Source organism: Sciurus vulgaris, assembly GCF_902686455.1.
Source record: "Sciurus vulgaris genome assembly, chromosome: 10".
In the NCBI taxonomy this organism is placed as follows: domain Eukaryota; kingdom Metazoa; phylum Chordata; class Mammalia; order Rodentia; family Sciuridae; genus Sciurus; species Sciurus vulgaris.
This window is the reverse complement of record NC_136470.1, coordinates 98,284,961-98,307,486: the sequence shown is the minus strand read 5'-3', so window position 1 is coordinate 98,307,486 and position 22,526 is coordinate 98,284,961. Positions and strand designations below refer to the sequence as shown.

The 22,526-nt window shown below is 33.8% G+C and overlaps 1 protein-coding gene across 6 annotated transcripts in view; it reads left to right on the top strand.

Moving 5' to 3' along the window:
- The window catches only part of NAALADL2 (N-acetylated alpha-linked acidic dipeptidase like 2), a 1,337,824-nt gene that overhangs the window by 305,389 nt on the left and 1,009,909 nt on the right, over window positions 1-22,526 (top strand). For 3 of the 6 annotated variants that reach the window (XM_079155140.1, XM_079155141.1, XM_079155139.1), the window contains one exon: window positions 18,708-18,811. The exons of 2 other annotated variants lie outside the window; for them this stretch is intronic. The gene's annotated coding sequence lies outside the window, so the exon portion shown is untranslated. Of the gene's footprint in view, window positions 1-18,707; window positions 18,834-22,526 lie in introns of all 6 variants that reach the window. One more of the 6 variants, XM_079155142.1, reaches the window with a different exon arrangement.

Genomic DNA, 22,526 nt, shown 5'->3' with positions numbered 1-22,526 from the left:
ATTTTCTCTGATCTGGGAGGACACTGGTCTGGGAAGAAAACACAGGTGAGCTAGAAAGGAATACCTGACTAGCCAGCCAGATCAGCCATGTAAGCATATAAGCAGTTATCTATGACAAACATCTATCATATCTGTTGTTCAATGTATTGTTTGCTTTACTTTTTTTTTTTTTTTCCCCACTAAGGGGGGAGGCAGTTTCACACCTTTAATTAACGAGGATTTACACAGAGTTCAAAATATGAGGATATAATAATTCTGGTGTTCTCAATTTACAGTTTTATCAGGAAAAGAGAAATCCACATTTGTGTTATATTTCTAAATACATAAAATAAAAACATCATAATAAATTGCCATGTAGATGCATATATTTTGCTTTGTACCAATGAATAATGTGTTAAGAATAATTCTCCATTTGGAAATTAATTTTTCTGCAAAATATTGCCAGGCAAAAGTTTATCTAAAAAGATAAATACCCACCTATCCCACTCCTCAGTTTATACCTAAAGGACTTAAATCAGCTCTGTGGTAGAGCGTTTGCCTAGCATGTGTGAGGCACTGGGTTAGATTCTCAGCACCACATATAAATAAATGAATTAAATAAAGGTTCATCAACAACTAAAAAAAAAAATGACAGATGCCTTTTCTGACTCAGGTCCATCTAATCATAATCTCTGCAAGTGTAGCTAAGGAGTGTGGGTGTGTATACATATGTATATAATGGATGTGTATAAATATGTGCATGTGTGTATGTTTGTATACACACATATAAACAAGTATGTATGTGTATCTGTGATATACCTAACATATACATCATATATATATACATATATAAAATCAATCCCGAGAAATACACATACTTATCTTTGTGTTTGTGTAGCTATGTTTGAAAATTACTGTTAATAAGGTATTATCAAGGCATAGAATAAAAATGTTTTTTAAAACCTCCAGAAAATAGCTTCATGTCTGAACTATGGAAGAATAAATGCTCTGTACCTATTTGAAGTATATTAATATTCTGTAAGACACAAAATAAGAAAATGAGTATGAGATTTTAGAATTGTATTTTTTAAGACCTTGTTTTGTATAAAAATAGGGAAGACCGTATGATACATTTGGTTTTGTAATGTGGAAGTTAAAAAAAGACTTTTCTTCCTCAATGGTCTGAAAGCCTAGACTGTTTAAAACAGAGATCACCTTCAGAAGTGATATTTTACTTCCTGAATACTAATCTGAAGAGCTTGTTGGTAGAATAGGGGAGAAAGAGAACGGTTCTTAAAGCAATATCTACCCCAGTCTTCCTGGTGAGTATTTTTTTTAATTGTGTCAATTCCCAGAGAGACTCATTATAAAGCTGAGATTGAAAGAAGTAATTAATTCAGGAAGGTTGATATTGGTTTGATGCACCAGAGAATTTCAGTTCATCTGCTGAAGTGTGAAAATAATGCTGTGGACTGCAAGATAGGAGGAGAGAGAAATGACAAGCTTTTTTTTGTACACATCTAAAAATATACAAATTCCAAAATACCTTCGATTTGTAAGAAAACCTGCCTTAATTAAAAGACTGGATAAAGATTAACCACTTAATCTTTCAGTTTAGTAGGCCAAATTTGTGCTTTCAGAGACCCATGAAAAAAGGTGCAGAGTTTTTTTTTTTTTTTTCCCCACAATTCTAAAAATATTCTCAATAATTACATCCGAAGGATTTACATTTCACATCTCATTAGTAACTGCCCCTTCTAGACTTCCTTATGGATTATTGAGTATGTAGTAAGACATGACACCTTAGAATATTGCTTTAGAAATTTAGGAATTTTTTTTCCTATAAATTTATTTTTATTTTTTTCTCATTATAATTTTTTTTACACAATGTAGATTCACACCATGCATGTAATCATACATATACATAGGGTAATACTGTCTGTTTCATTCTACTATCTTTCTGTCCTCCACCCTCTTCCACCCCATTTTCCTCTATACCTTACAAAGTTCCTTTATTCTTCTCTAACCCCATTACCGCCCCCTAGTTATATATTGTCATGGACTTATAAGAGAAAATATTTGGCCTTTGGTTTTTTGGGCTTGACCTATTTCACTAAGCATGATATTTTCCAATTTTATCCATTTACCAGCAAATGCCATAATTTTATTCTTCTTTATGACAGAGTAATATTCCATTGTGTGTGTATATATATATATATATATATATATATATATATATATATATATATATATATATCACAGTTTCTTTATCCATTCATCAACTGAAGGGCATCTAAGTTGGTTCCATAATCTAGCTATTGTGAATTGAGCTGCTATGAATATTGATGTGACTGCATCACTGTAGTATGCTGATTTTAAGTCCTTTAGGTATAAACTGAGGAGTGGGATAGGTGGGTCAAATGGTGGGTCCATTCCAAGCTTTAGGGATATGAATAGGAAAAGAGGAACTCAAGCTGTCACAATTTGCTGATGACATGATTCTTTATTTAGAGGATCCAAAAAACCCCTCCAGAAAACTTCTAGACCATATAAATGAATTCAGCAAAATAGCAGGATATAAAATCAACACACATAAATCTAAAGCATTTTTATACATAACCAATGAAACATCTGAAAGGGAAATGAGGAAAACAATTCTGTTCGCAATAGCCTCAAAAATATAAAATACTTGGGAATCAATCTAACCAAAGAGGTGAAAGATCTCTGCAATGAAAACTACAAAACATTAAAGAAAGAAATTAAAGAAGACCTTAGAAGATGGAAAGATCTCCCATGTTCTTGGATAGGCAGAATTAATATTATCAAAATGACCATAACTTCCAAAGGTACTAGACAGATTTAATGCAATTCCAATTAAAATTTCTATGACATTTCTTATAGAAACAGAAAAAGCAATCATGAAATTCATCTGGAAGAACAAAAGACCCAGAATAGCCAAAGCAGTCCTGGCCAGGAAGAGTGATGCAGGAGACCATACCAGACCTTAAACTCTACCATAGAGCTATAGTAACAAAAACGGCATGGTATTGGCACCAAAATAGGCAGGTAGACTAATGGTACAGGATAGAAGATACAGAGACATACCCACATAAGTACAGTTATCTCATACTAGACAAAGGTGCCAAAAACTTACAATGGAGAAAAGATAGCCTCTTCAACAAATGATCCTGGCAAAACTGGAAATCCACATGTGGAAAAATGAAATTAAACCCCTATCTCTCACCCTGTACAAAACTCAACACAAAAATGGATCAAGGATCTAGGAATTAGGCCCAAGACCCTTCACCAATAGAAGAAAAAGTAGGCCCAAATCTCCATCATGTTGGCTTAGGATCAGACTTTCTTAACACGACCCCCATAGCACAAGAAATAAAAGCAAGAATCAGTAAATAGGATAGATTCAAACTAAAACGTTTTTTTCTCAGTACAGGAAACAATAATGTGAAAAGAGAGCCTACAGAGTGGGAGAAAATCTTTTTCACACACACCTCAGACAGCACTCATCTCCAAGGTTTATAAAGAACTTAAAAAACTTTACACCCAAAATACAAAGAACTCAATCAATAAATGGGCTAAGGAAATGGGCAGACACTTCACAGAAGAAGATATACAGGTGATCAACAAATATATGAAAAAGTGCTCATCATCCCTAGTAATTAGAGAAATGCAAATGAAAACCACCCTAAGATTTCATCTAACTCCAATTAGAATGGCCATTATCAAGAACACAAGCAATAATAAGTGTTGGCGTGAATGTGGGGAAAAAGGCACACTCATACTTTGCTGGCGGAGTTGCAAATTGGTGCAGCCACTCTGGAAATTTAGGAATTTTAGGGCAGTTTTTTTTTTCTCTTGAGTATATTGATAAGCCTATAATTCACTTTTGAAATTTTTTTAAATAAAAACTCTATTAATTACGAATTATAAGACATGCCATTGAAAAGTTTTCTAATAAAACTTTCTATTTGGGGGGTTTATTTCTTTCCCATTTCCTTTCTGAATTTGAGATCACTTATGGTTTAAATGTTTATCATTATTTTAATAGTTTATGTCATTAAATAGGACTCAAGACCATTCTGCTAATTTCTTTGCAATTGTTTACAAAGGATGACTAGCTGAAATAAGAAGTTATAATCCTGATTTGCATAATTAAAAATGAAATCACAGGAAGTTAATAATTTTATTGACCAAGAAACAGAATCAGAAAGGTGAAGTGATGGTAACAGAGTACTTAATCATAGGACTAGAACAAGAAACCATCTTCTAGAAAGTAGAGGAAAGTGACCTTATTGACTGTCCAGTTTTTGCTGCGGAAGACTAACATTATTATCCCTACAAGAAAAGGAAAGTAAGGTTCAGAGAATTACAACTAAGGTTTCCAGGATGGTGAATTTCAGAATTTGGTCTAGATACTGTCTAAATCCAAGTCTTTATCATCCCAAAGCTTGAGGAATAGCAGTTCTCTCTCAGTAACAATCTTTGCAGGGCTGCAGTCAACACAGATATTAGTAGTAGAAAATGAGTCATATCCTTTTAGGCAATGATGTTTATACAAATTAACAGAATATGATTCAGCAAGAAATAATGGGGAGAAATAATTGGAAGAAGACAATGTTTTTTCTTTTCTCTGTGAGTGTATATGTGTGTTTCTGGTTGTTTTTGAGGCTATTCTGAGTAGAGAAAAACAACCATGTGTACCTGAGAAATCTCTGATGTTATCACTGTACAGAGTGTTGCCATGCATGAAAATGACTTGAGATATGAAGAAAGGTAGTTTATATTCAGCATGCTCCATTTAATATGACATAATGCAATTCTGTAAAAACAGTTCTATAAAAATGTGGAGACATATGTTTTAAAATGTTCAGGTAGTTTAGAAATTACTATTTCTGCCACTTGTCATACCAGTGATACTAGATAACATTAATAGACCATGACACAAGAAGCTTTCTCTTGAAAATCTCCCATCCATTTATATCTTTATGGTGAATGGAGATTAAAAACACATTCTGTTTACAAATGGTCCTATGCAATTTTTTTCATTGATTTGTAATTTTATTATAATTGTGATGTTAAGAGTAGTCGATTTCCTTAACTTTAATAATAACTTCAGTGTTTGTGTACTACAATCCATGAGATTTTTGTTTCTCACTTTGCAAAGGCAGGACTAACAACCAAGGTGGTTAAAGGCCTAAGCACAACTTCACAAGATATAATAAGTGTATTCCCTAATATTGACTTTCAGGTGTTGTTAATATATATAATCATTGTTTAACTCTTTGATTATTTACTCTTTTTATTTTAACCCTAAACATAGTTGAGAGAGAAGCAGCAAAATCATCCTGAATCTGAAATGTTTGAAGCAATATTACATTGAGATAATGGAATCGTACGCTAGTACATTCTGCCAAGAAATCTGACTGAATTTGACAGTAACCTTTTTAAAATATGAAAAAGTAATTTCTTTATGAAAGACAATAGAGTTTTCATTATGCTTTAAACAAAGTATTTCAGAGTTTCCATTTGATGTATACCTTTATTAAAGTGACATTTTGACATGTAAATTATTGATAGTGTTTTTAATGCATGGTATTATTTTATTATGCTTTTCAAAATGTACATTTCACTATATTTGTGAATTTTAAAAGGAAGATGATAACTTGTCCATTAAAAAACATTTCATAGCTTCAAAGTTATAACTAATTTATTTTACATAATACTACGTTATCTAACAAATTAATCATATAAACTGTACATTATAGTTATATACATACAGGTATAGATTGATCTGTTAGATGTAATGGATTTATAATAAATATCAGTGTGTAAAGATATAAATAGGAAAGTGCTTTGTTTTAAACCTTATCATTGTTAATCTAAATTTTTATGACATGCATTTTAAAGTCTGACACAAAATATTTTGAAATAAAAGCAGTGGAACTATAGATTTGGAACTCAACCATGACATGTTTGCTTATCAGCAATGTTTAAAAGAAAAAAAATCATCATCATTACAAAAATAGGCATCAGTGATGCAGATGGGACAGCTGTTGTTCTTTAATTGTGACTAGATTAATAAAATGCCATTTTTACAATCCATTTAAAACTTACCGATAGGGAATATATTTTAGTACCACTTTGGGTGTCTTTTGGTTAATAAATTCTTGCCTTTTGAGTGTAAGTATTTGGCTTCAAATCCCAGGTACAAGTTTATTAAAAATTGTAATAGTTCGTAGAGACTATAAAATGAAATGAAGTGCACAGAATGTGTGTTTCCAGTGCTTGACTTTAAAACGATTTTTTACATGACTAATTTCAATATTTTCAACTTAAGCAGACTGTTGTTGAATTTAAATGATTTTTAAATATTTAGCCAGACAGCAAAAATATATTACTTTCAAGCAAAAATTTCTTTCAATTTCTATTAAGATATGTCCCCTAAAATAGCATGTTATACTAATAATTTTGAATATAGTAATATTTATGTGAAAATGTCTGTAACTTTAGACTTAAGTTTTAAAATATGGTTATTATGGTTAAGAAGAAAAGAGTTATGAGGAATAGTCTGTCAAATCATTTTTAAGAGGTGATAAAAATACACATTTTTGAGCACTTGAAATATGACATTAAATATATGTACAATTAGCATTATTCTACTAAACACAGTTCCCTCATTACATAAACAGATGAAAGAGAATGTTTAAAATCTATATTAGTAAACATCCTACTTCCCTGAAATATCAGTGTTTATGAAGATTGTGAAGCATTGAGACAGGAGCATAGTGGATATTGACACTGAATTCCATAATTTCCCTTCCCTCAGAAAATGACCTTGTGTCTGGTTTTAAAAAGTTTGGTGGTATGGAGGAGAGCTTGACACCACAAAACTCCCACTGAGACAAATGTATAAGCTACCACTGTTCCTAGAATACTAACTGAAGGCACAAGACTCTTGGAGTTACTCATGTGAATGGTAGAAATCAGAGTGTTTGCACAGTTTCTCCAATCCCAAAATGCCACAGATTCATGTGGCATACCAGCTGGAGCTGGAGGAGCCATGGGTTTACCACTGGAAAAGGAACCCCAGCTTAGGGGACCCACTACTTTCCAGTCATTGTACACAAGACTTCTCTTTGACCAGAGAGAGACTAGGTGCATCTCAGGATTCCCTGATGTATTTCCATTATGTGTAAAGAATCGTAACATTCCATGTGGTGACCAGTATATTTCTAATACCCACAGTAGCATTTCATTCTCTTTTTTCCAAGGAATGGACTTTTTCCAAAATTTTCTGATCTTTGCCCTCTTAGATTTTGATTAAACAGTGATGAAAAAGGTAGAGTAGAAGAACAACATTTTATTTATTGACAAAGACGTTTACTAACAGTTATATTCTTACAAATGTTACTAATAGAATCCTTGGCATATGCAAATGTAAGCTAAATATTAGGTAAATATAGATAAATTATTTATGCTTTAATTTTTAAAAATATGATTTACTTACTCTTAAATTCATAGAGCAAAAGAACATTAATTCTGTAAATCAAGTGGAAAGGTCTTCAACCCAAGGTCGTCTGTGACATTCTAAAGACAAATTTGAGTAGATTAGATGGCTACTAGATATCTTCTTTTCAAACTCATTAATTCCTGTTGTATTTTATGTAAAGTTCATGCCTATTTGAATCTCCCTAAATAGGAAAGTTTTCCCTTTATCATTTATGTGTATGCATGCATACATGTAATTTTCTATACAGATGATTCCTGAGCACATTTATAAGAAAGCTATGTTAACATACACGTTGTCAAAAACATTTCTGAAATGTGATCCAAATAGTGGTGATACATGTTTAATTGGCACGGACTATAAGTAATCCATGCAATGCCACAGTGAAGATTGCAGTCTGTCTATGCATGCTGGGAATAACCAATGTTTTCCCTTTGTTTTTAAACTATATTTTTGCTTATCTCCAGACAGATTTGGAACAATTTGAATAAAAGAGCACTTTAGAAGTTGTTTTGCTTCATGGATTATGTTTTAGTCAGCTTTTTCACCTCTGTGACTAAAGGACCCAAACAGTACAACTGTAGAAGAAGAAATGTTTATTTGAGGGCTCATGGTTTCAGAGTCTTAGTGCACACAAGACTGACTCCACCCCTCAGGACTTGAGGTGAGGCTGAATATCTTGGTCAGAGAGCATGGCCCACATGATGATCAGGAAGCAGAGAGAGAGACTCTAATGTCCAGATACTCCAGATCCTCTCCAGATACTCCCATAGAGTATCTCACAACCCAATTCTCATGTCCTCCAGCCACACTCTCCCACTTCAGTCACTACTCATTTAATCCCTATCAGGGGATTAAATCACTGATTAGGATAAGACACTTAAAATCCAATCATTTCTCCTCTGACCTTTATTGCACTGCCTCACATGTGAGCTTCTGGGGGACACCTCACATCCAAACCATAACAGATTATCAGTCTTCTTTTCTGAAACATTACCCTTTCTATCCCTTTGCCTTCAACCTACTTTCTCTTTAAGCCACTGCAGTCTCTCTTTTCACCACCACATTGAAACTACTCCCACTGTCACCAATGGCTTTCTAATTGCTAAACCCAAAGGAAGCTTTCCAAGTCTCAGTGTTGTGCCAGCCCACATCAGAAACTGTGATAGCAGGAAAAGGTGTGTCCCTACATACACTTAACAAAATACCCTCCCATGGTTTGAACTGAGAGGAAAAGGTGAATAAACACTCTCTCTTCAAAAACATATCTAAAGTCCTAGGTTGCCCAATCTATTGGCACAGCAGTGTCAACCCCATAAACCTACCCAGTGGGAAAGCAAAGGCTGCACAGGCCCGGGAAGTACAGGCTGTCATGTTGCAGGGTCATAAACAAAAACCTGCCTTTACTTAGGTATTATATTTTTGTTCATCATGGATTCTTTTTTATTAATTCTGCTTTTGCCATGCCCCTCTGCCTACTGTGCTGGAGATTGAACCCAGGACTTGGGGCATGCTAGGCAAGTGCTGCCCTATCAGTAAACCACATCCCAGCCCCTTAATTCTGACTTTGAAAATAATATCCTATTACTCCTGTTGGTTACTTGTTTTTTATTTTATGAACCTTTTTTCTGTACACCTCACCCCTAATTCCAGCCCTGTCACAATGCTTGGCCTCACTGTAGCCTTTGATACTATTCTTCATGTGTATTGAATCTGTCTTCTCTGAGCTTCTGTGACACTGTTGTGTCATGGTTCTTTATCCTTCACCGCTGAATAATCCTGCTCAGTATTTTCCTTAGGGTCTTCTTTTCTTAATGCTCCTCTGACTTTGGTGTTCTCAGCAGCTCATCCTAATGATCTAAGCACACTGTTGTTTTTACTCTTCCCGTCTGTGTTCACTCATTTCTGTTACTATTGCTTTATTTCATTCCCTCATAATTTCATGACTAGAAAATTGGGAAAGGCTGCTAATAAAGCCCTCTTATCTTCATGTTGGCCTATCTCTGATTCACAATGCAGGCCAAATGATTTTTTTCAAAGTGAATATGTTATTCATTTATTAACTAAATATTTATTTATTTTTGTATCAGACACTGTTTCAAATTCTGTATAAATCAAGAAATAAAAGAAAAAATTATAAACCATATTGGTTAGGTCAATATTATATTCAATAATGCTAGTAAAGTTAGCAATCAGTAACTTTTTTATGCACTTCTTAAAGCACAGTAAGGTTAAGCAAGGTGCCCTTGTCCACACCACTAGTAAGTATCAGGACCAAGATTTGAACCCAGAGAGTCTCCCTCCAGTACACTTGAAAGCATTTTTCATGAGTTATCTGATTTTCAATCCTCCATATAACATGATGAGATGGTATATAATATAATTTTGCCATTTTTACATAGGAGGAAATAAGCCTAAAGAGTAATTTACTTGTCCAAGGTCACAGAACTCATGGTGTAGCTGGGATTGATATCCAGAGAGTTTATATATAGCTTTCATCTATCATCTTTTTGAGTTATTTGACCAAGAAGCAATTATCCCTAAAGCCACAGATTTGAGTTTTCATTTATGGACAGCTGGCAGGGGTACTGGCATTATAAATATGAAATACAGAAATGCAAAGTAGCCTAGTGTTTTACTGGTAACTTATCAGGCTGCCCTGGTGGACTCAGAACTTGGCATACAACATAAAGCCTAAAGGACTAAGCCTTAAGTAACCATTAATGCACTGAAAATATTCTGTGCAGGAGGAACAAGACTTCTTTAACTTGCATGTGAATAATTATTTTTCTATAGTCAGTCTTATGAATGAAATAACTGTTTTTTAGAAGACTATTATTATATAAGGTCCTATGCTGAAAATCTGTGTAAATCCATCTGACATTTTCTAGATTAACTTCCTAAAATCTCCTAGCCTGCTAGTAACTGTACACACCAACTGCAGTTAATAAGAGTAATAACTTACCATCACTGAGTGATTACTGCCGACAGATTGTAATTAATGAACAGATTCTAACTAGCTTTATTAGTATTAACTCATTAGTACCCAGACAACTTCTAGGGGGCAGACACCATTTCCATTTTCCCCCTCTTCTGATGGAAGAACTGAAGCTTGGTAAGGCTAAGTCACTTACTCAAGGTCACACAGTAAACAGCAAAGCTGGGCTATGAACCCAGGTGGATTGGGTTGGGCCTAAGTAATTAAATACAACAGCCTACATCTCAAGACTATAAACCCTGGAAGAGGCGATCTCCAGAGGAGAGGCATTCACTTATTCCTTAGTTTAGTATTTATTGATTACCAACTCTGTTAAACAGACACTGTTCAAGGACATTTTTAGGTATTTAAATATAGGTTTAATTGTGTAAATTTTACAAGCTATTAGTCAGCTTTCCATCACTGTGACCAAAAGACCTGACAAGAAAAACATGGAAGAGGAAAAGCTTATTTTGTTTCACAGTTTCAGAAGTTCAGTCCATGATCCACCAACTCCATAGTCCCAGATCCGAGATGAGGCAGACCATCATGGTAAAAAGACATGACAGAGGAAAGTAGCTCGGGACATGAAGATGAGGAACCAAAGAGAGTTCAGCTCACCAGGGACACAATAAAAACCCCAAAGAAATGCCCCTCGATGACCTACTTCCTCCAGCCACAACCTACCTGCCTGTAGTTACAACCCAGTTAATCCATACAAATGGATGAATCCACTGATTAGGTTGCAGCTCTCATAACCTAATCATTTCACCTCTGAACATTCTTGCATTGTCTCACACATGAACATCTGGGGACACCTCATATCTAAACTGTAACACTAATGTTGTCCATATTATCTATTAACATACTTTTCTTTGGACTTAGTATTTTGAGTAATCTAGACAAAATTAGTTTTCTCATCTCAATTTCTTTTTATCTCATCATTTGCCAATTGTTTTGAAAAAAATATAAATTGATGTGCTATAATAATAGTGAGAATATCCTCCAGAGAATTTTCATCTTCTCACTACTTTTTAATGTGTGTGAAATCATAGCACTTAGATATGCAGAAGACAAGCAAAAAGAAAAATAGTTCATTTACCATATCCCACTAGTATTGAATAATTCTCTGTAGTATTTTGGCAAAGACAGGTTCTTGTCTAATTTTAAATGACTCAATTGAAGAGGCTTCTGCTACAGGTTGATTGTAGAGGCTAATGGACTTGCTATGAAAAGGTTTCTAACATTTAGCCTAATTTTTCACTCCTTAAATTTCAGAGCATTACTCTTAATTGCTTTCTGTGACTGACTTAGCCTCTGCTGCCTCCTTATTTCATGGCATTTGTGACCCAGTGTCCTTCCTAGATAGGTATTGTGTCTCCCAACTATAAACAGTTATTTCTGAGTGGAGCATAGTTTCTATCTTTACATAGACTGTTAATTACTAGGCAAGGGGATAATTGTTTATTCCACCTTTTTGAATTTGGACTGTGCCTTGCCTAAGTATGCCAAATTATATATTTATGAATATGTGAAATAAATATGTGGATTTTAAGTCTTTGAACCAGGATTCTAATAGTCATCAATCATTTACTAAATTCATAGGTACAAAATCCAGGCCCATATTTCCCAATTATTCTATTACATGGCAGGTCTGAACACTTTTCCTATTTTCAGTAGATATATGTCAAAATAAAAGAACTCTTAAAGGACTATTAAATAAAGTGTTTATATGGATTTTAGACATATGAAATCTATGTGCCACTCTTCAAAAGAAAAACGATTGTTATATTATTGTGGGAAAGCATAATGATTTTTATGGTTAGCAAATGATGTGAACTCTTTAGAGGCTGTCAGTCAGCAGTTTATTCTTATTGATTGATGTATGTTTCTTTTAACCTTTACATAGAGACTCTTCAATAGGTTACATAATTTTATTATGTATTTCCTTATATAGCTGTCATGATTACACCATTAAAAATATAATATATTGAGGGCTGGGTATGTAGGTGTGCCTGCTACATGCATGGTGCTCTGGGTTCAGTTCCCAGCACCACACACACACACACACACACACGATAATTACATAAATGATACATGGAAAAAAGAATGTTTCAAGAAGAAATAACATTGTTGTGCTTGTCTCATTGATTTTGGGCAATATTTTTGGTATATGACTATCCTTTCAGAGCATACCCATAGCTTTTAGAGCTAGTTCATGTTCCAGAGTGAAACAAGGAAGAAAGAAGATTTATTATAAAGTTAAAACAGGTTATTTTGTGAAAATTTTATACATTATATCATAATTTTATACACCATTATAATGTATAAAGTTTATACATTATATATTAATTTTCATGGGTAATTCCTACCTCTCACAAGGCTTGGAGGTGATTATTCTTCATTTCTACTCATACACTATCATGGAAAGTGTTATCTGGCCACATTTGTGACTGAGCTGGGGTATGCATGTTGGAACAGATCCTTGATTAGCAGAGTCCCATACTGAGTGACAGTGCCACTTCTCCCATGTCCCTGCTGAGAACCATTGTGCAAAGGTTTGTCTTGACAGGCAGTCCTATAAAATTGCAACTTATCTGCTATATTGCTTTGATATTTCAATCTATTTTTGAATAGGTTTTGCACTTTGGTATTTGGCATATTGTCTTTTCTTTGGATATACAGCTGGAGGCTGTATTAGCATTCACTGAAACTGCTATGATAATTCTCACATCAAAGTAATCCTGCTCCTCAGTTTTCTTTCACAGTAAATGCAAGGTATCATATTTCAAGACTGGTAAAAGATAGTTAGTATCTTTTAATTATTCACAATATTTGAAGAAACCAGTCTTCTATAGCTAAGCCAGGTCATTTTGGTTAGGAGCAAAACACATGTTCCTCTCCTTTTCTAATATAAAATTTGAGTGGTTCTCAAATTTTAATGTGCATTAAAATCACTCAAAGTGCTGATAAAAATGTAGAAATTGGGCTCCAACAGAAGAGATTCTGATCTAAAATCTAGGATAGCCTCTGAGATTTTTTTTCCTTTCTATCGAGTTCCCAAGTGAGGTTGATGCTGGCCGAGAGACCACCCTTGCAGAATCACTAGATTAGAATACTGTGTAACCACACCGTTTAACACATTATGTCCTGGCAACCCTGTATAGGACACCTATCAAAACCTAAATCAAGCAACAAAATTACCATGTGGGTTAAGTTTTTATAGGTGTTCCATAGTCAGGACATAATGGGTGAAGGCTGTGACTCTCCTGATAAGATCTTCTCTGGTGCCCACAGTGGAGAACCACTGATCTAATCTGCTGGTCGGGAAAGTTAATCTATAATGGACAGCATAGTAAGTATTTTAAGCTAGTGGGCTAGATGATCTCTGTTGCAACAACTCAATTATAGTTGATCTATTGTAGTAGGAAAGCAGCCATAGATAATATATAAATGAATGGGTGTGACTGTGCCCAATAAAAATTTATTTACCAAACAAGCAGTAGGCAGAATTTGGCACATGGGCCAAAAGTTTATCAATGTCTGATCTAATTAATCAGCAAGAGGCTTGGATCTTTCTTAGCTCTTAAACTGTCTATATATCTTAGGCAACAACCATGTGCCCAACATTGAGTTATGATATGTGAGGGATATATAAGTGTAAATCTGATTTTTCCAGGCTTCTTTAAGAGATCAGAATGTTGTGTTTTATAGTGTTGAAACAATTAGAAAGAAATTAAATATCAAGGCTGGAATAGACTACATGAAATAGGTTAGTCTTGGATAAACTCATCAAGAGAACAAAATAAATGTCTCAGAAGGGCAGAACAGCAAAAGAAAAGAAATGGAGAGAGTACACAGAGGATTCTTCTAAAGGATAGTGAGGGTATCCTTGATATGGAGAGGATTGTGGAAGTACATAGAAATATGTAGAAATGTCAAGTACCAAATGCCACTTACTGGCATTTGTTGTGTATATTTTAGGTATTATAACAGTGTCCCAGGTACAAAACTGATCAAGACAATAGTCCTTGCCTTCGAGAGGCTCAAAGTTGGATGGAGATATCAAAGTGTTCAACTCCATATACAAGTATTTGGGGTTGATATGTTTAGATTAAGTTGGGCTTTTAAAATGGATATTTAATTGAAAATGATATTTACATGATTGACAACAGAGCATTTTTATTAGTTTTTAATCAGCAGTAGAGTGACTTGAAGAAAACTGTTTTAGGAAAAATAGGTAATCATCTTCTAGAAACTAATAAAATGGTAACTATGCAAAAATTATTTTTTAATACCATATTAACCCCATAGGAACTTTACTACATTAGAAGTAGCATGTGTTAGTTTGAGCTGTTCTTTCTAATACACTGTGCTCAGAAAATCCTGTTAGTGTTTTAATATGTTTAAAAGACAATTTCAAACAATTGCCCCATTCTGTCTAATACAGTGATATGTAATTAAAATAATTTATGGAGATAAGAGATTATAAGTAACTGGAACTTTTCAGAGACTTTTATTGTTAAACATTGAATGTAGGATTTGGATGAAGTTGATTATAAAATAAAACCTCTCGTAGGAGATAATTGTAGATGTTGGTATGATATTCCAGTAAAATAATTGCTGATCTTCCAGTTTAAGTATTCTGACTTTAATGCTTGAAAGTTCACAAGGAACTAACTCAATCATTAGAACCTAAGAGTGCAGTGATGAGATGCCTGTAATCCCAGCAGCTCAGGAGACTGAGGAAGGAGGACTGAGAGTTCAAAACCAGCCTCAGCAAAAGCAAGGCAATAAGCATCTCAGTGAGACCCTGCCTCTAAATAAAATACAAACTAGGACTGGGAATGTGGCTCAATGTTTGAGTTCCTCTGAGTTCAATCCCTGGAAATTCCCTGCAACAAAAATAAATAAATAAATAAATAAATAAATAAAATAAAAACACCTAAGAAAATCACATCTCGAATATTCTATTTCAATGCAAGAAACTAGAGTTCATTTTATTAATCAAATTGAATGTTAAATTTGGGGTTGTGAGAAGCAAGGATCAGTTAAGGGCTCTGTCTTAGACAAGAAGACATATATTTTTAACTACCTAACCCCATAGTTTGATTATTAATCAAACATAAGGATGCAGATGGCAGCATGTCATTTAAAAACTTTTTTTTTTTAGTTGGAGATGGACACAGTACCTTCATTTTGTGTTTATGTGGTGCTGAGGATTGAACCCAGTGTCCTACATATGCAAGGAAAGTGCTCTACCATTGAGTCACAACCAAGCCCTACAGCTCGCCATTTTGATTCAGTTGGATACCAAGAGAAAGGTTAATTCAAAGTCCCATGTGACTTAACATTTTGTGAGAGTCATAGCCTGAATACTTAGGTGTCTTGGTGCACATATCTATACCTTTGTGTTTTGGTTCCTTCAATGTTGAAGGAGGGCAGAAGCCTACAGTTGTACTAAGATGATAATGGATTTGGGGCACACCCTTGCCCATGAGTAGAATGTTGAGACACTTGAGAACTGAGTAGTGTCTCTCAATCTTCTCCATTCTGTATCCCATTTATATCCAAACAAATGAGATATTCTGAAGTGTCTTTAATTATGTATGTGTGTGTGGTAAATGTATGTGTGTGTACCTGTGTTGCTGATAATGTCATATCGCTGATTCTTGAACTATAGAGTTTGAAGCATTAGTCTGCTTGGGCTGTTCTAACAAAATAGCATAGAAGGTGCTTAACCAAGGGAAATTTATATCTCACAGTTCTGGAAGTAGAGGGGAGTACGAGATCAAGGTGCCAGCCAATTTGGTTGTTGACGATTCTTGCAGGTGGCTGTCTATTTGGTATGCCTCAACATGGAATAGACAGAAAAGAGAATGCAAGCTCTTTGATGTATTCTTTAAAGGTCACTAATCCTACCATAAGACGTCCACCCACATGACTTCACCCACACCTAATTTCTTCCCCAGAGGAAACACTTCCAAATAGCATTATATTTGAAGTTTAAAGTTTGGACATGAATTTTGGGAGAACACAAATATTGAGTTCATAACATTTGAATAATTAAATCTAGGAAGCTTATAATTCTTGTATTAGCGAATTATCAACAGACTCTGAAATTTTTGATAAAAGAATTAGATAGCACTTCCAAATTAGTGAACTTATAGAATCTACTTTTAAATTTTTCCTCCTTGAAAGCAGAAAGAATTTTAAATAAAAATTCAGAAATATTATCTTATGCTTTTGGTGCTTGAGGACTGACACATTATTATATTCTATCATGTGAAGCTTAAGGAAAATGTGAGATTTTAAAATGAGGGAGAAACAGTTAGGAGAGCAGAGAAAGTAAACTAACCTCACAAAAGGGAAAGACATGTTTTTTCATGTCTTGTATGATATTGTAAGTTGACCCTTATAAAAGAAAATAATACCAGTTTCTTTTTCCTAATGATAAAAGGAGAACATAGCTTTCAGATGACTCAAAGTTAAGATAAAAATATAAAAATAATAAAGGGAACAACAAAGGATCCAATCATCAGAATGAAGACAACCTATAAAAGGCAAGAAAATATTTGATGAGAAATTGATATCTAGGATATATAAGAAACCTCAGAACTCAATAGAAAAAATCCAATTTTAAATGGGCAATAGACCTAAATAGACATTACTCAAAGGAAAACATAAAAGTGTCCAACAGGTCTATGAAAAAATGCTCAATATGAATGATCAGGGAAAAGCAAATCTAAACCACAATGAGATGTCATGTCACTCCAATTAGAAGGGTTACTATCATGAAGGCAAAAGGTGAGTGCTGGCAATGGCATGGAAAAAAAGGAACTCTTGAACACTGTTGGTGGAAATGCAAATTAGCACATCCATTATGGAAAACAGTGTGGCGGTTCCTCAAAAACTAAAATTAGAACTACGTATGACTCAATGATCTCATTCCTGGGTATATACGCAAAGGAAATGAAATTAATGCATTAAAGATATCTGCTTTCTCATGTTTACTGTGGTGCTATTCACAAAAGCAAAGAGATGGAAATAGCCATCAACTGATAAATAAATAAAATGTAGTTAATATACATAGTGGAATACTATTCAAGTGTAAAAAAGAAGTCCTATCATTCGTGACAGCATGAATGGAACTGGAGAACATTATGTTAAGTGAAATAACCAAGGTACAGAAAGACTATACTAAGAAGAAACATTAGATAATAGAAATAATTTCTGATGTTCTATTGCATATTAAGGTGATTCTACATGATATTGTACTATATTTCTTCAAAAGAGCTAGAAGAGAACATCTTGATTGTTTCACCATGAAGGAATGATAATTATTGAGGAAAGAGATGCTTTTATTCCAAGTTGAGCATTGCACAATGTATAAATGTATCAAAACATCACATGGTACCCCAAAGTCATAATTTTTATCTGTCAAATATAACAGATTAATGTAAAAGAAGAGAAAAATGAGAAGCTCCATAATTAGTAACACTTATTGCTTGATATCACAGCTAATTAATATGAAATGGGGAATAACCTTCTTGGCATTAAGAAGTGTAAAATAAAGGAATAAACTCAATGTTTTAAAATGCTATTATGGTATCATTTATTGAGCACCTACTATACGCTACACCACATCCTAGGCACATTGTAGACAGTGTTTCTAATTTTTGCAATAGTTCTAATGTTACCTGTTTTCATGTTAGGAAATTGGGAACTGTAGGATTACAGAAATTTCTCAAAGTTATGCATGCTTGTTTTCAAATGAACAGCCACTTAGTCTTCGATATACTCTAATGTACATCTCTGCCTTTTGTTAACTTTTTCTCTGCAAAGAGATAATAAATCACTTTGTGTCCAATTGTGGGTTTTCTGCTTTATCTTTTATATTTAGTAGCACAATGTATAAGGTAAACAGGCCATTTATGTTTGCTGAATTAAGGTACAAATGTAAACACATGTAAACAATGAAAGTGAGAAAGAAAATTTTGTTTTTGTGCATTCATTTGTCCTTGAGATAAAATGCTGTGCTTAAAAGTCTATACTTTCTTGACTTCCCACAAATGGTACAGAATTTCCATCTACTATCCATAAAACGAACTTATAAAGTGACATTAAAAAGAATCAGCAATAAAAAAAATTCAGGAACTAACTGATAAGTTATCTGATACAGCTCCCAATTAACTTGATTGCCTCCATTTTTTTATTTATTAACAGGAAATTAACTTTGACTGTTAGCACCTGGATGAAAACCCTGGGTTCAGATTATCAGTCTCCTGTACACTGCAAAGACCTGGTTGCCGAAGGATCATTCAATTGAAGTAAGACCTAATTAATTAGAATGTAAGAATTTTATTCTTGAATCAACTTTAATAAGGTGACTTGGCATATTTCTGCAATGTGCCTATAGTTGCTAATTTTGAAAGAAGAGAAATGTAAGCACTCTTCTCTGGCCAAATTTTATGTATTTCAATTTCTATTCATCTTTTATGGATAAGCCTATTTTCTATAATAACATTATATAAGTATATCAGTTTCTGTGTGACTCCTAAAATTGGTATAATCTCTTTGACTTTGTATGTACCAGTTCTTTTTTATTTAATTATAAATGTCATTAGAACTAATTTAATTAGGCTCTCTCTTTTTTATTGTTTAAGTTTGCCACTGATTTTATCTAAAACTTACCACAACAATGCAACCTATACCACAATACAGTGTTGATTGTATATCAGTTATTACTTCTTTTCTCAGGTATAGATAGACTTATTGGAGTTTTAGAAGATTTCTTTCTGTATGGCCACAGGTAGGCGGTGGACTACCATGTGTTCCCTGGAGTTCGAAGTCATGTAAGGAAAGTTTATAGCTATTCTTGGAGCACTGCAGTTGTTGGTAGGGGAAGATGCTACTGTGGGATGATAATACTTTCTGTAGGGCACTAGCTATCATCAATGTTCAGATGCTTGTTCAAGTTTACTTTGTATGAAATTTGACATGGTGTGGATAATGCAAAGGCCATAAAGACAGCACAGAACCAAGAAAGGACCCAGCATGACCATCGGCATACTTTAGGGACTCAGTTGAATTATTTAACCTTAGAATTCTCTTACTCCCTAATTTAAGAGGTTAGATTTGATCAGGGAAAGGTAGCAAGTTCCTGTGCCCTGAAGGGTGAGAAAGATAATGCAACTTTAGGAAATATCTGGGGGAAAGAGGCTGTGCCCCTTATAAAGCCATTCAGGTTCAGATATTTTAAACTCCATTAAGTAGTTAATTGGAGAAGAAGTTAAGAAGGGGTGGAGGAGGAAGTGGGTTGTTTTTTGGACTTTGGATTGAATAAATTCTAAGATCATTTCCAACTAAACATAAGGCTATAAGGCTATAAAATTGTATTATTATGTAAAGCACTTATTGCCTCACATCCATTGAGCACTTATATGTGTTCCTTTTCTGGTTATTATAAATGAGTAAAATACAAATAATTTTTGTTTGAATGTCTCTGAATATTATAGTGGAAATGGAAAAAAGCGTGATTTTTAACCATGTAAATTCATACTACCTGATTCTTCAGTATAATATTTCTTCCGAGGTTTCTTTTCTTTATTTTTATTTATTCACCTGAAATGAGAACTTCCAATCTCATGTAGTGACTAAGAATAAGCCCTAACCTGTAAATTACCTATTCACTCCCAACTGATATTTTCACTAAAAAATCTTATGACCCCCTAAAGAAAGAAAGTCATACCACTTGTTTGAGACTAGTTTTGTGATTCTTTAAGAAGTCCCTAAAAGTTCTAGTTTATTTTTATTAACATCAGCTAATATTTGAATTGAAACCTTATTCCATATAGAAAATGTAAAATCAATAGTTTTAATCCTTATTTCCTAGCATAATTTTCTAGCTTCATCAAATGTTACTCCTCTGATTTTCTTTATTTTCCTTTTTTTACATCAATCACATATTTTTATTCATTTTTATCACTTGTTACTGCCTTTCAAATCTGTACCTTAACTGAGATTATAAGTGCATTTTATCAGAAGCTAATGGCAATTAGGCACCAGGCCTAGTGGAAGATGGGAAGTAGGCCAAGTCAATATATCCTTGGGGTCTTGTCTATTTTCTTTGGCTCAATTTAAATCTGAATTTATGTGGACAAGAAAATGGAACCCAGGATTTTCAGAAGTCAATGTGTTATCCTAATGATAAAGGGATAGTAGAAGGTACCGGGATCTTTGTACTCTCAGTAGCACCCTTCCAAATGTTTCTTCTTATCTTTGTTATTCCTATGCCTTTTAATGTCATGAATATATACACTTATAGACAGAATCAAGGTTACTTCACTTATGATCCATTTTGAGAATGGGCATGGTGCCTGATGCTGTGTCTTTTAGGTGGTTTTTCCATGTGGTAGTAGAAACCATTACTACCATTACCACCAAATTACATTAGTTTTTGTGGTGAGAAAATTGAACGTAGGACCCTGTGCATGCTCTCTAGCACTGAGTGCAACCCCAGCCTCATATTTTTATTTTCTTTCTTTCCTTCCCTCTATCTTTTTTTTTTTTTTTTTTTTTGGTGGCAGGAGGTGGTATTGGCTAGGGATTGAACTCAGGGCTTGTTCATGCTCAGTATTCTACTGAGCTATACCAAAAATAACATTTTGGAAGGGTTTGACAATAGATGTTTTAGTCCACCTATGTTAATACAGTTTTGAGTGCTGGCTGACCATTTCCTTCACAGCCACGTTAAAGCTGAAGAACTTAAATATCAATACTCAAACTGATCAGAACTGATTACATCTGCACCTGGACTGACCCACAATATTTTATATTAGTAAAAAACTCTCAGCTCTTTTGTTTTTAAGTTGTGTTATATCCTCTAAAGACTCCACATATTCTAGAAAATAAAAATAAACATAGACGTAAAAATGTTAGCAGTTAAGGTACAGCTATGTGAAGAGGTTTTCTAGTGATGCCCCCTGTATCCTGTGATTTTGTTTTATAGAAGAAATTTATAAAAAATAAATTAGAAGAATAAGTAAGCATTTTTATTCTCCTTAAGGAATAAATTCACATGTTTACATTCAATGCTTTCATGACACAAAGTACATGGACAAAGTAGACATATATAAAACAAACCTAATTATTTGTTTCTTATCTCATGCATACATAATTAATGGCAGGAATGTCTAATCCCTTGTTTAACTCACTGATTTCCAACAGGAAAATGAGCTAATGCAAACATCTAAATGATGTATTTAATTGACACCTTTCTTTTTCATAGGTTCTGAAACTATGAACTTATATTTTGAATTCCTTCCATTGTATGAAAGATGTTCTGATATTCACTTAATATATGTTCACCTTTAGCACTTGACATTTACTGTCATGGCTTTCAAATGAAGTGTTTAATTAAAATCAAATTGCCATTGTTTTAATAACCCAGAAAAAATGGGTATGAATTAAATTCTTTTTTAAAAGATATGGCAATGGATTTTAGAGTGCACTAGCTCCTGTTTGAATATTGCAGTTGTTTGAAAAATTTCGTAAAATATTCTTATTATCAAAATCTAGTTTAGAGTTTAATGATGCAGTAAAGTTGAGACGTTCACAAAGAAACCAGAATAATAACAGTAAAAACTTAGCCATAGCTTAGTACAATCCAACCAAAATTTTCTGGTCAATTAGATTTGATTGTGTTAAACAGTGACACACTACAAAAGTAATTAGGGATCACATATTATTGATTGACTGTATGCTGAGGCTAGTTAGAGACACTTTATGCTGCCTGAGATTTGACACCACTTTCTGGAACCCTTTAAAGCAGGACAGATGCAATTATCACAATTTTTATTTTTCTTGAGAAGGATCTCCCATAACTGCTTAGTAAATGCAATTTATCCCAGAATTTACTATTTGCTATTTTATTTTCCTTAAGAGACAGTCTTTGTTGAGGGTACAAAATTAATTTTTAAAAAGGTGTGTTAAATGATCTAATGGGAACAATTCCATGAAGAAATAAAACCTGGTACCATACAC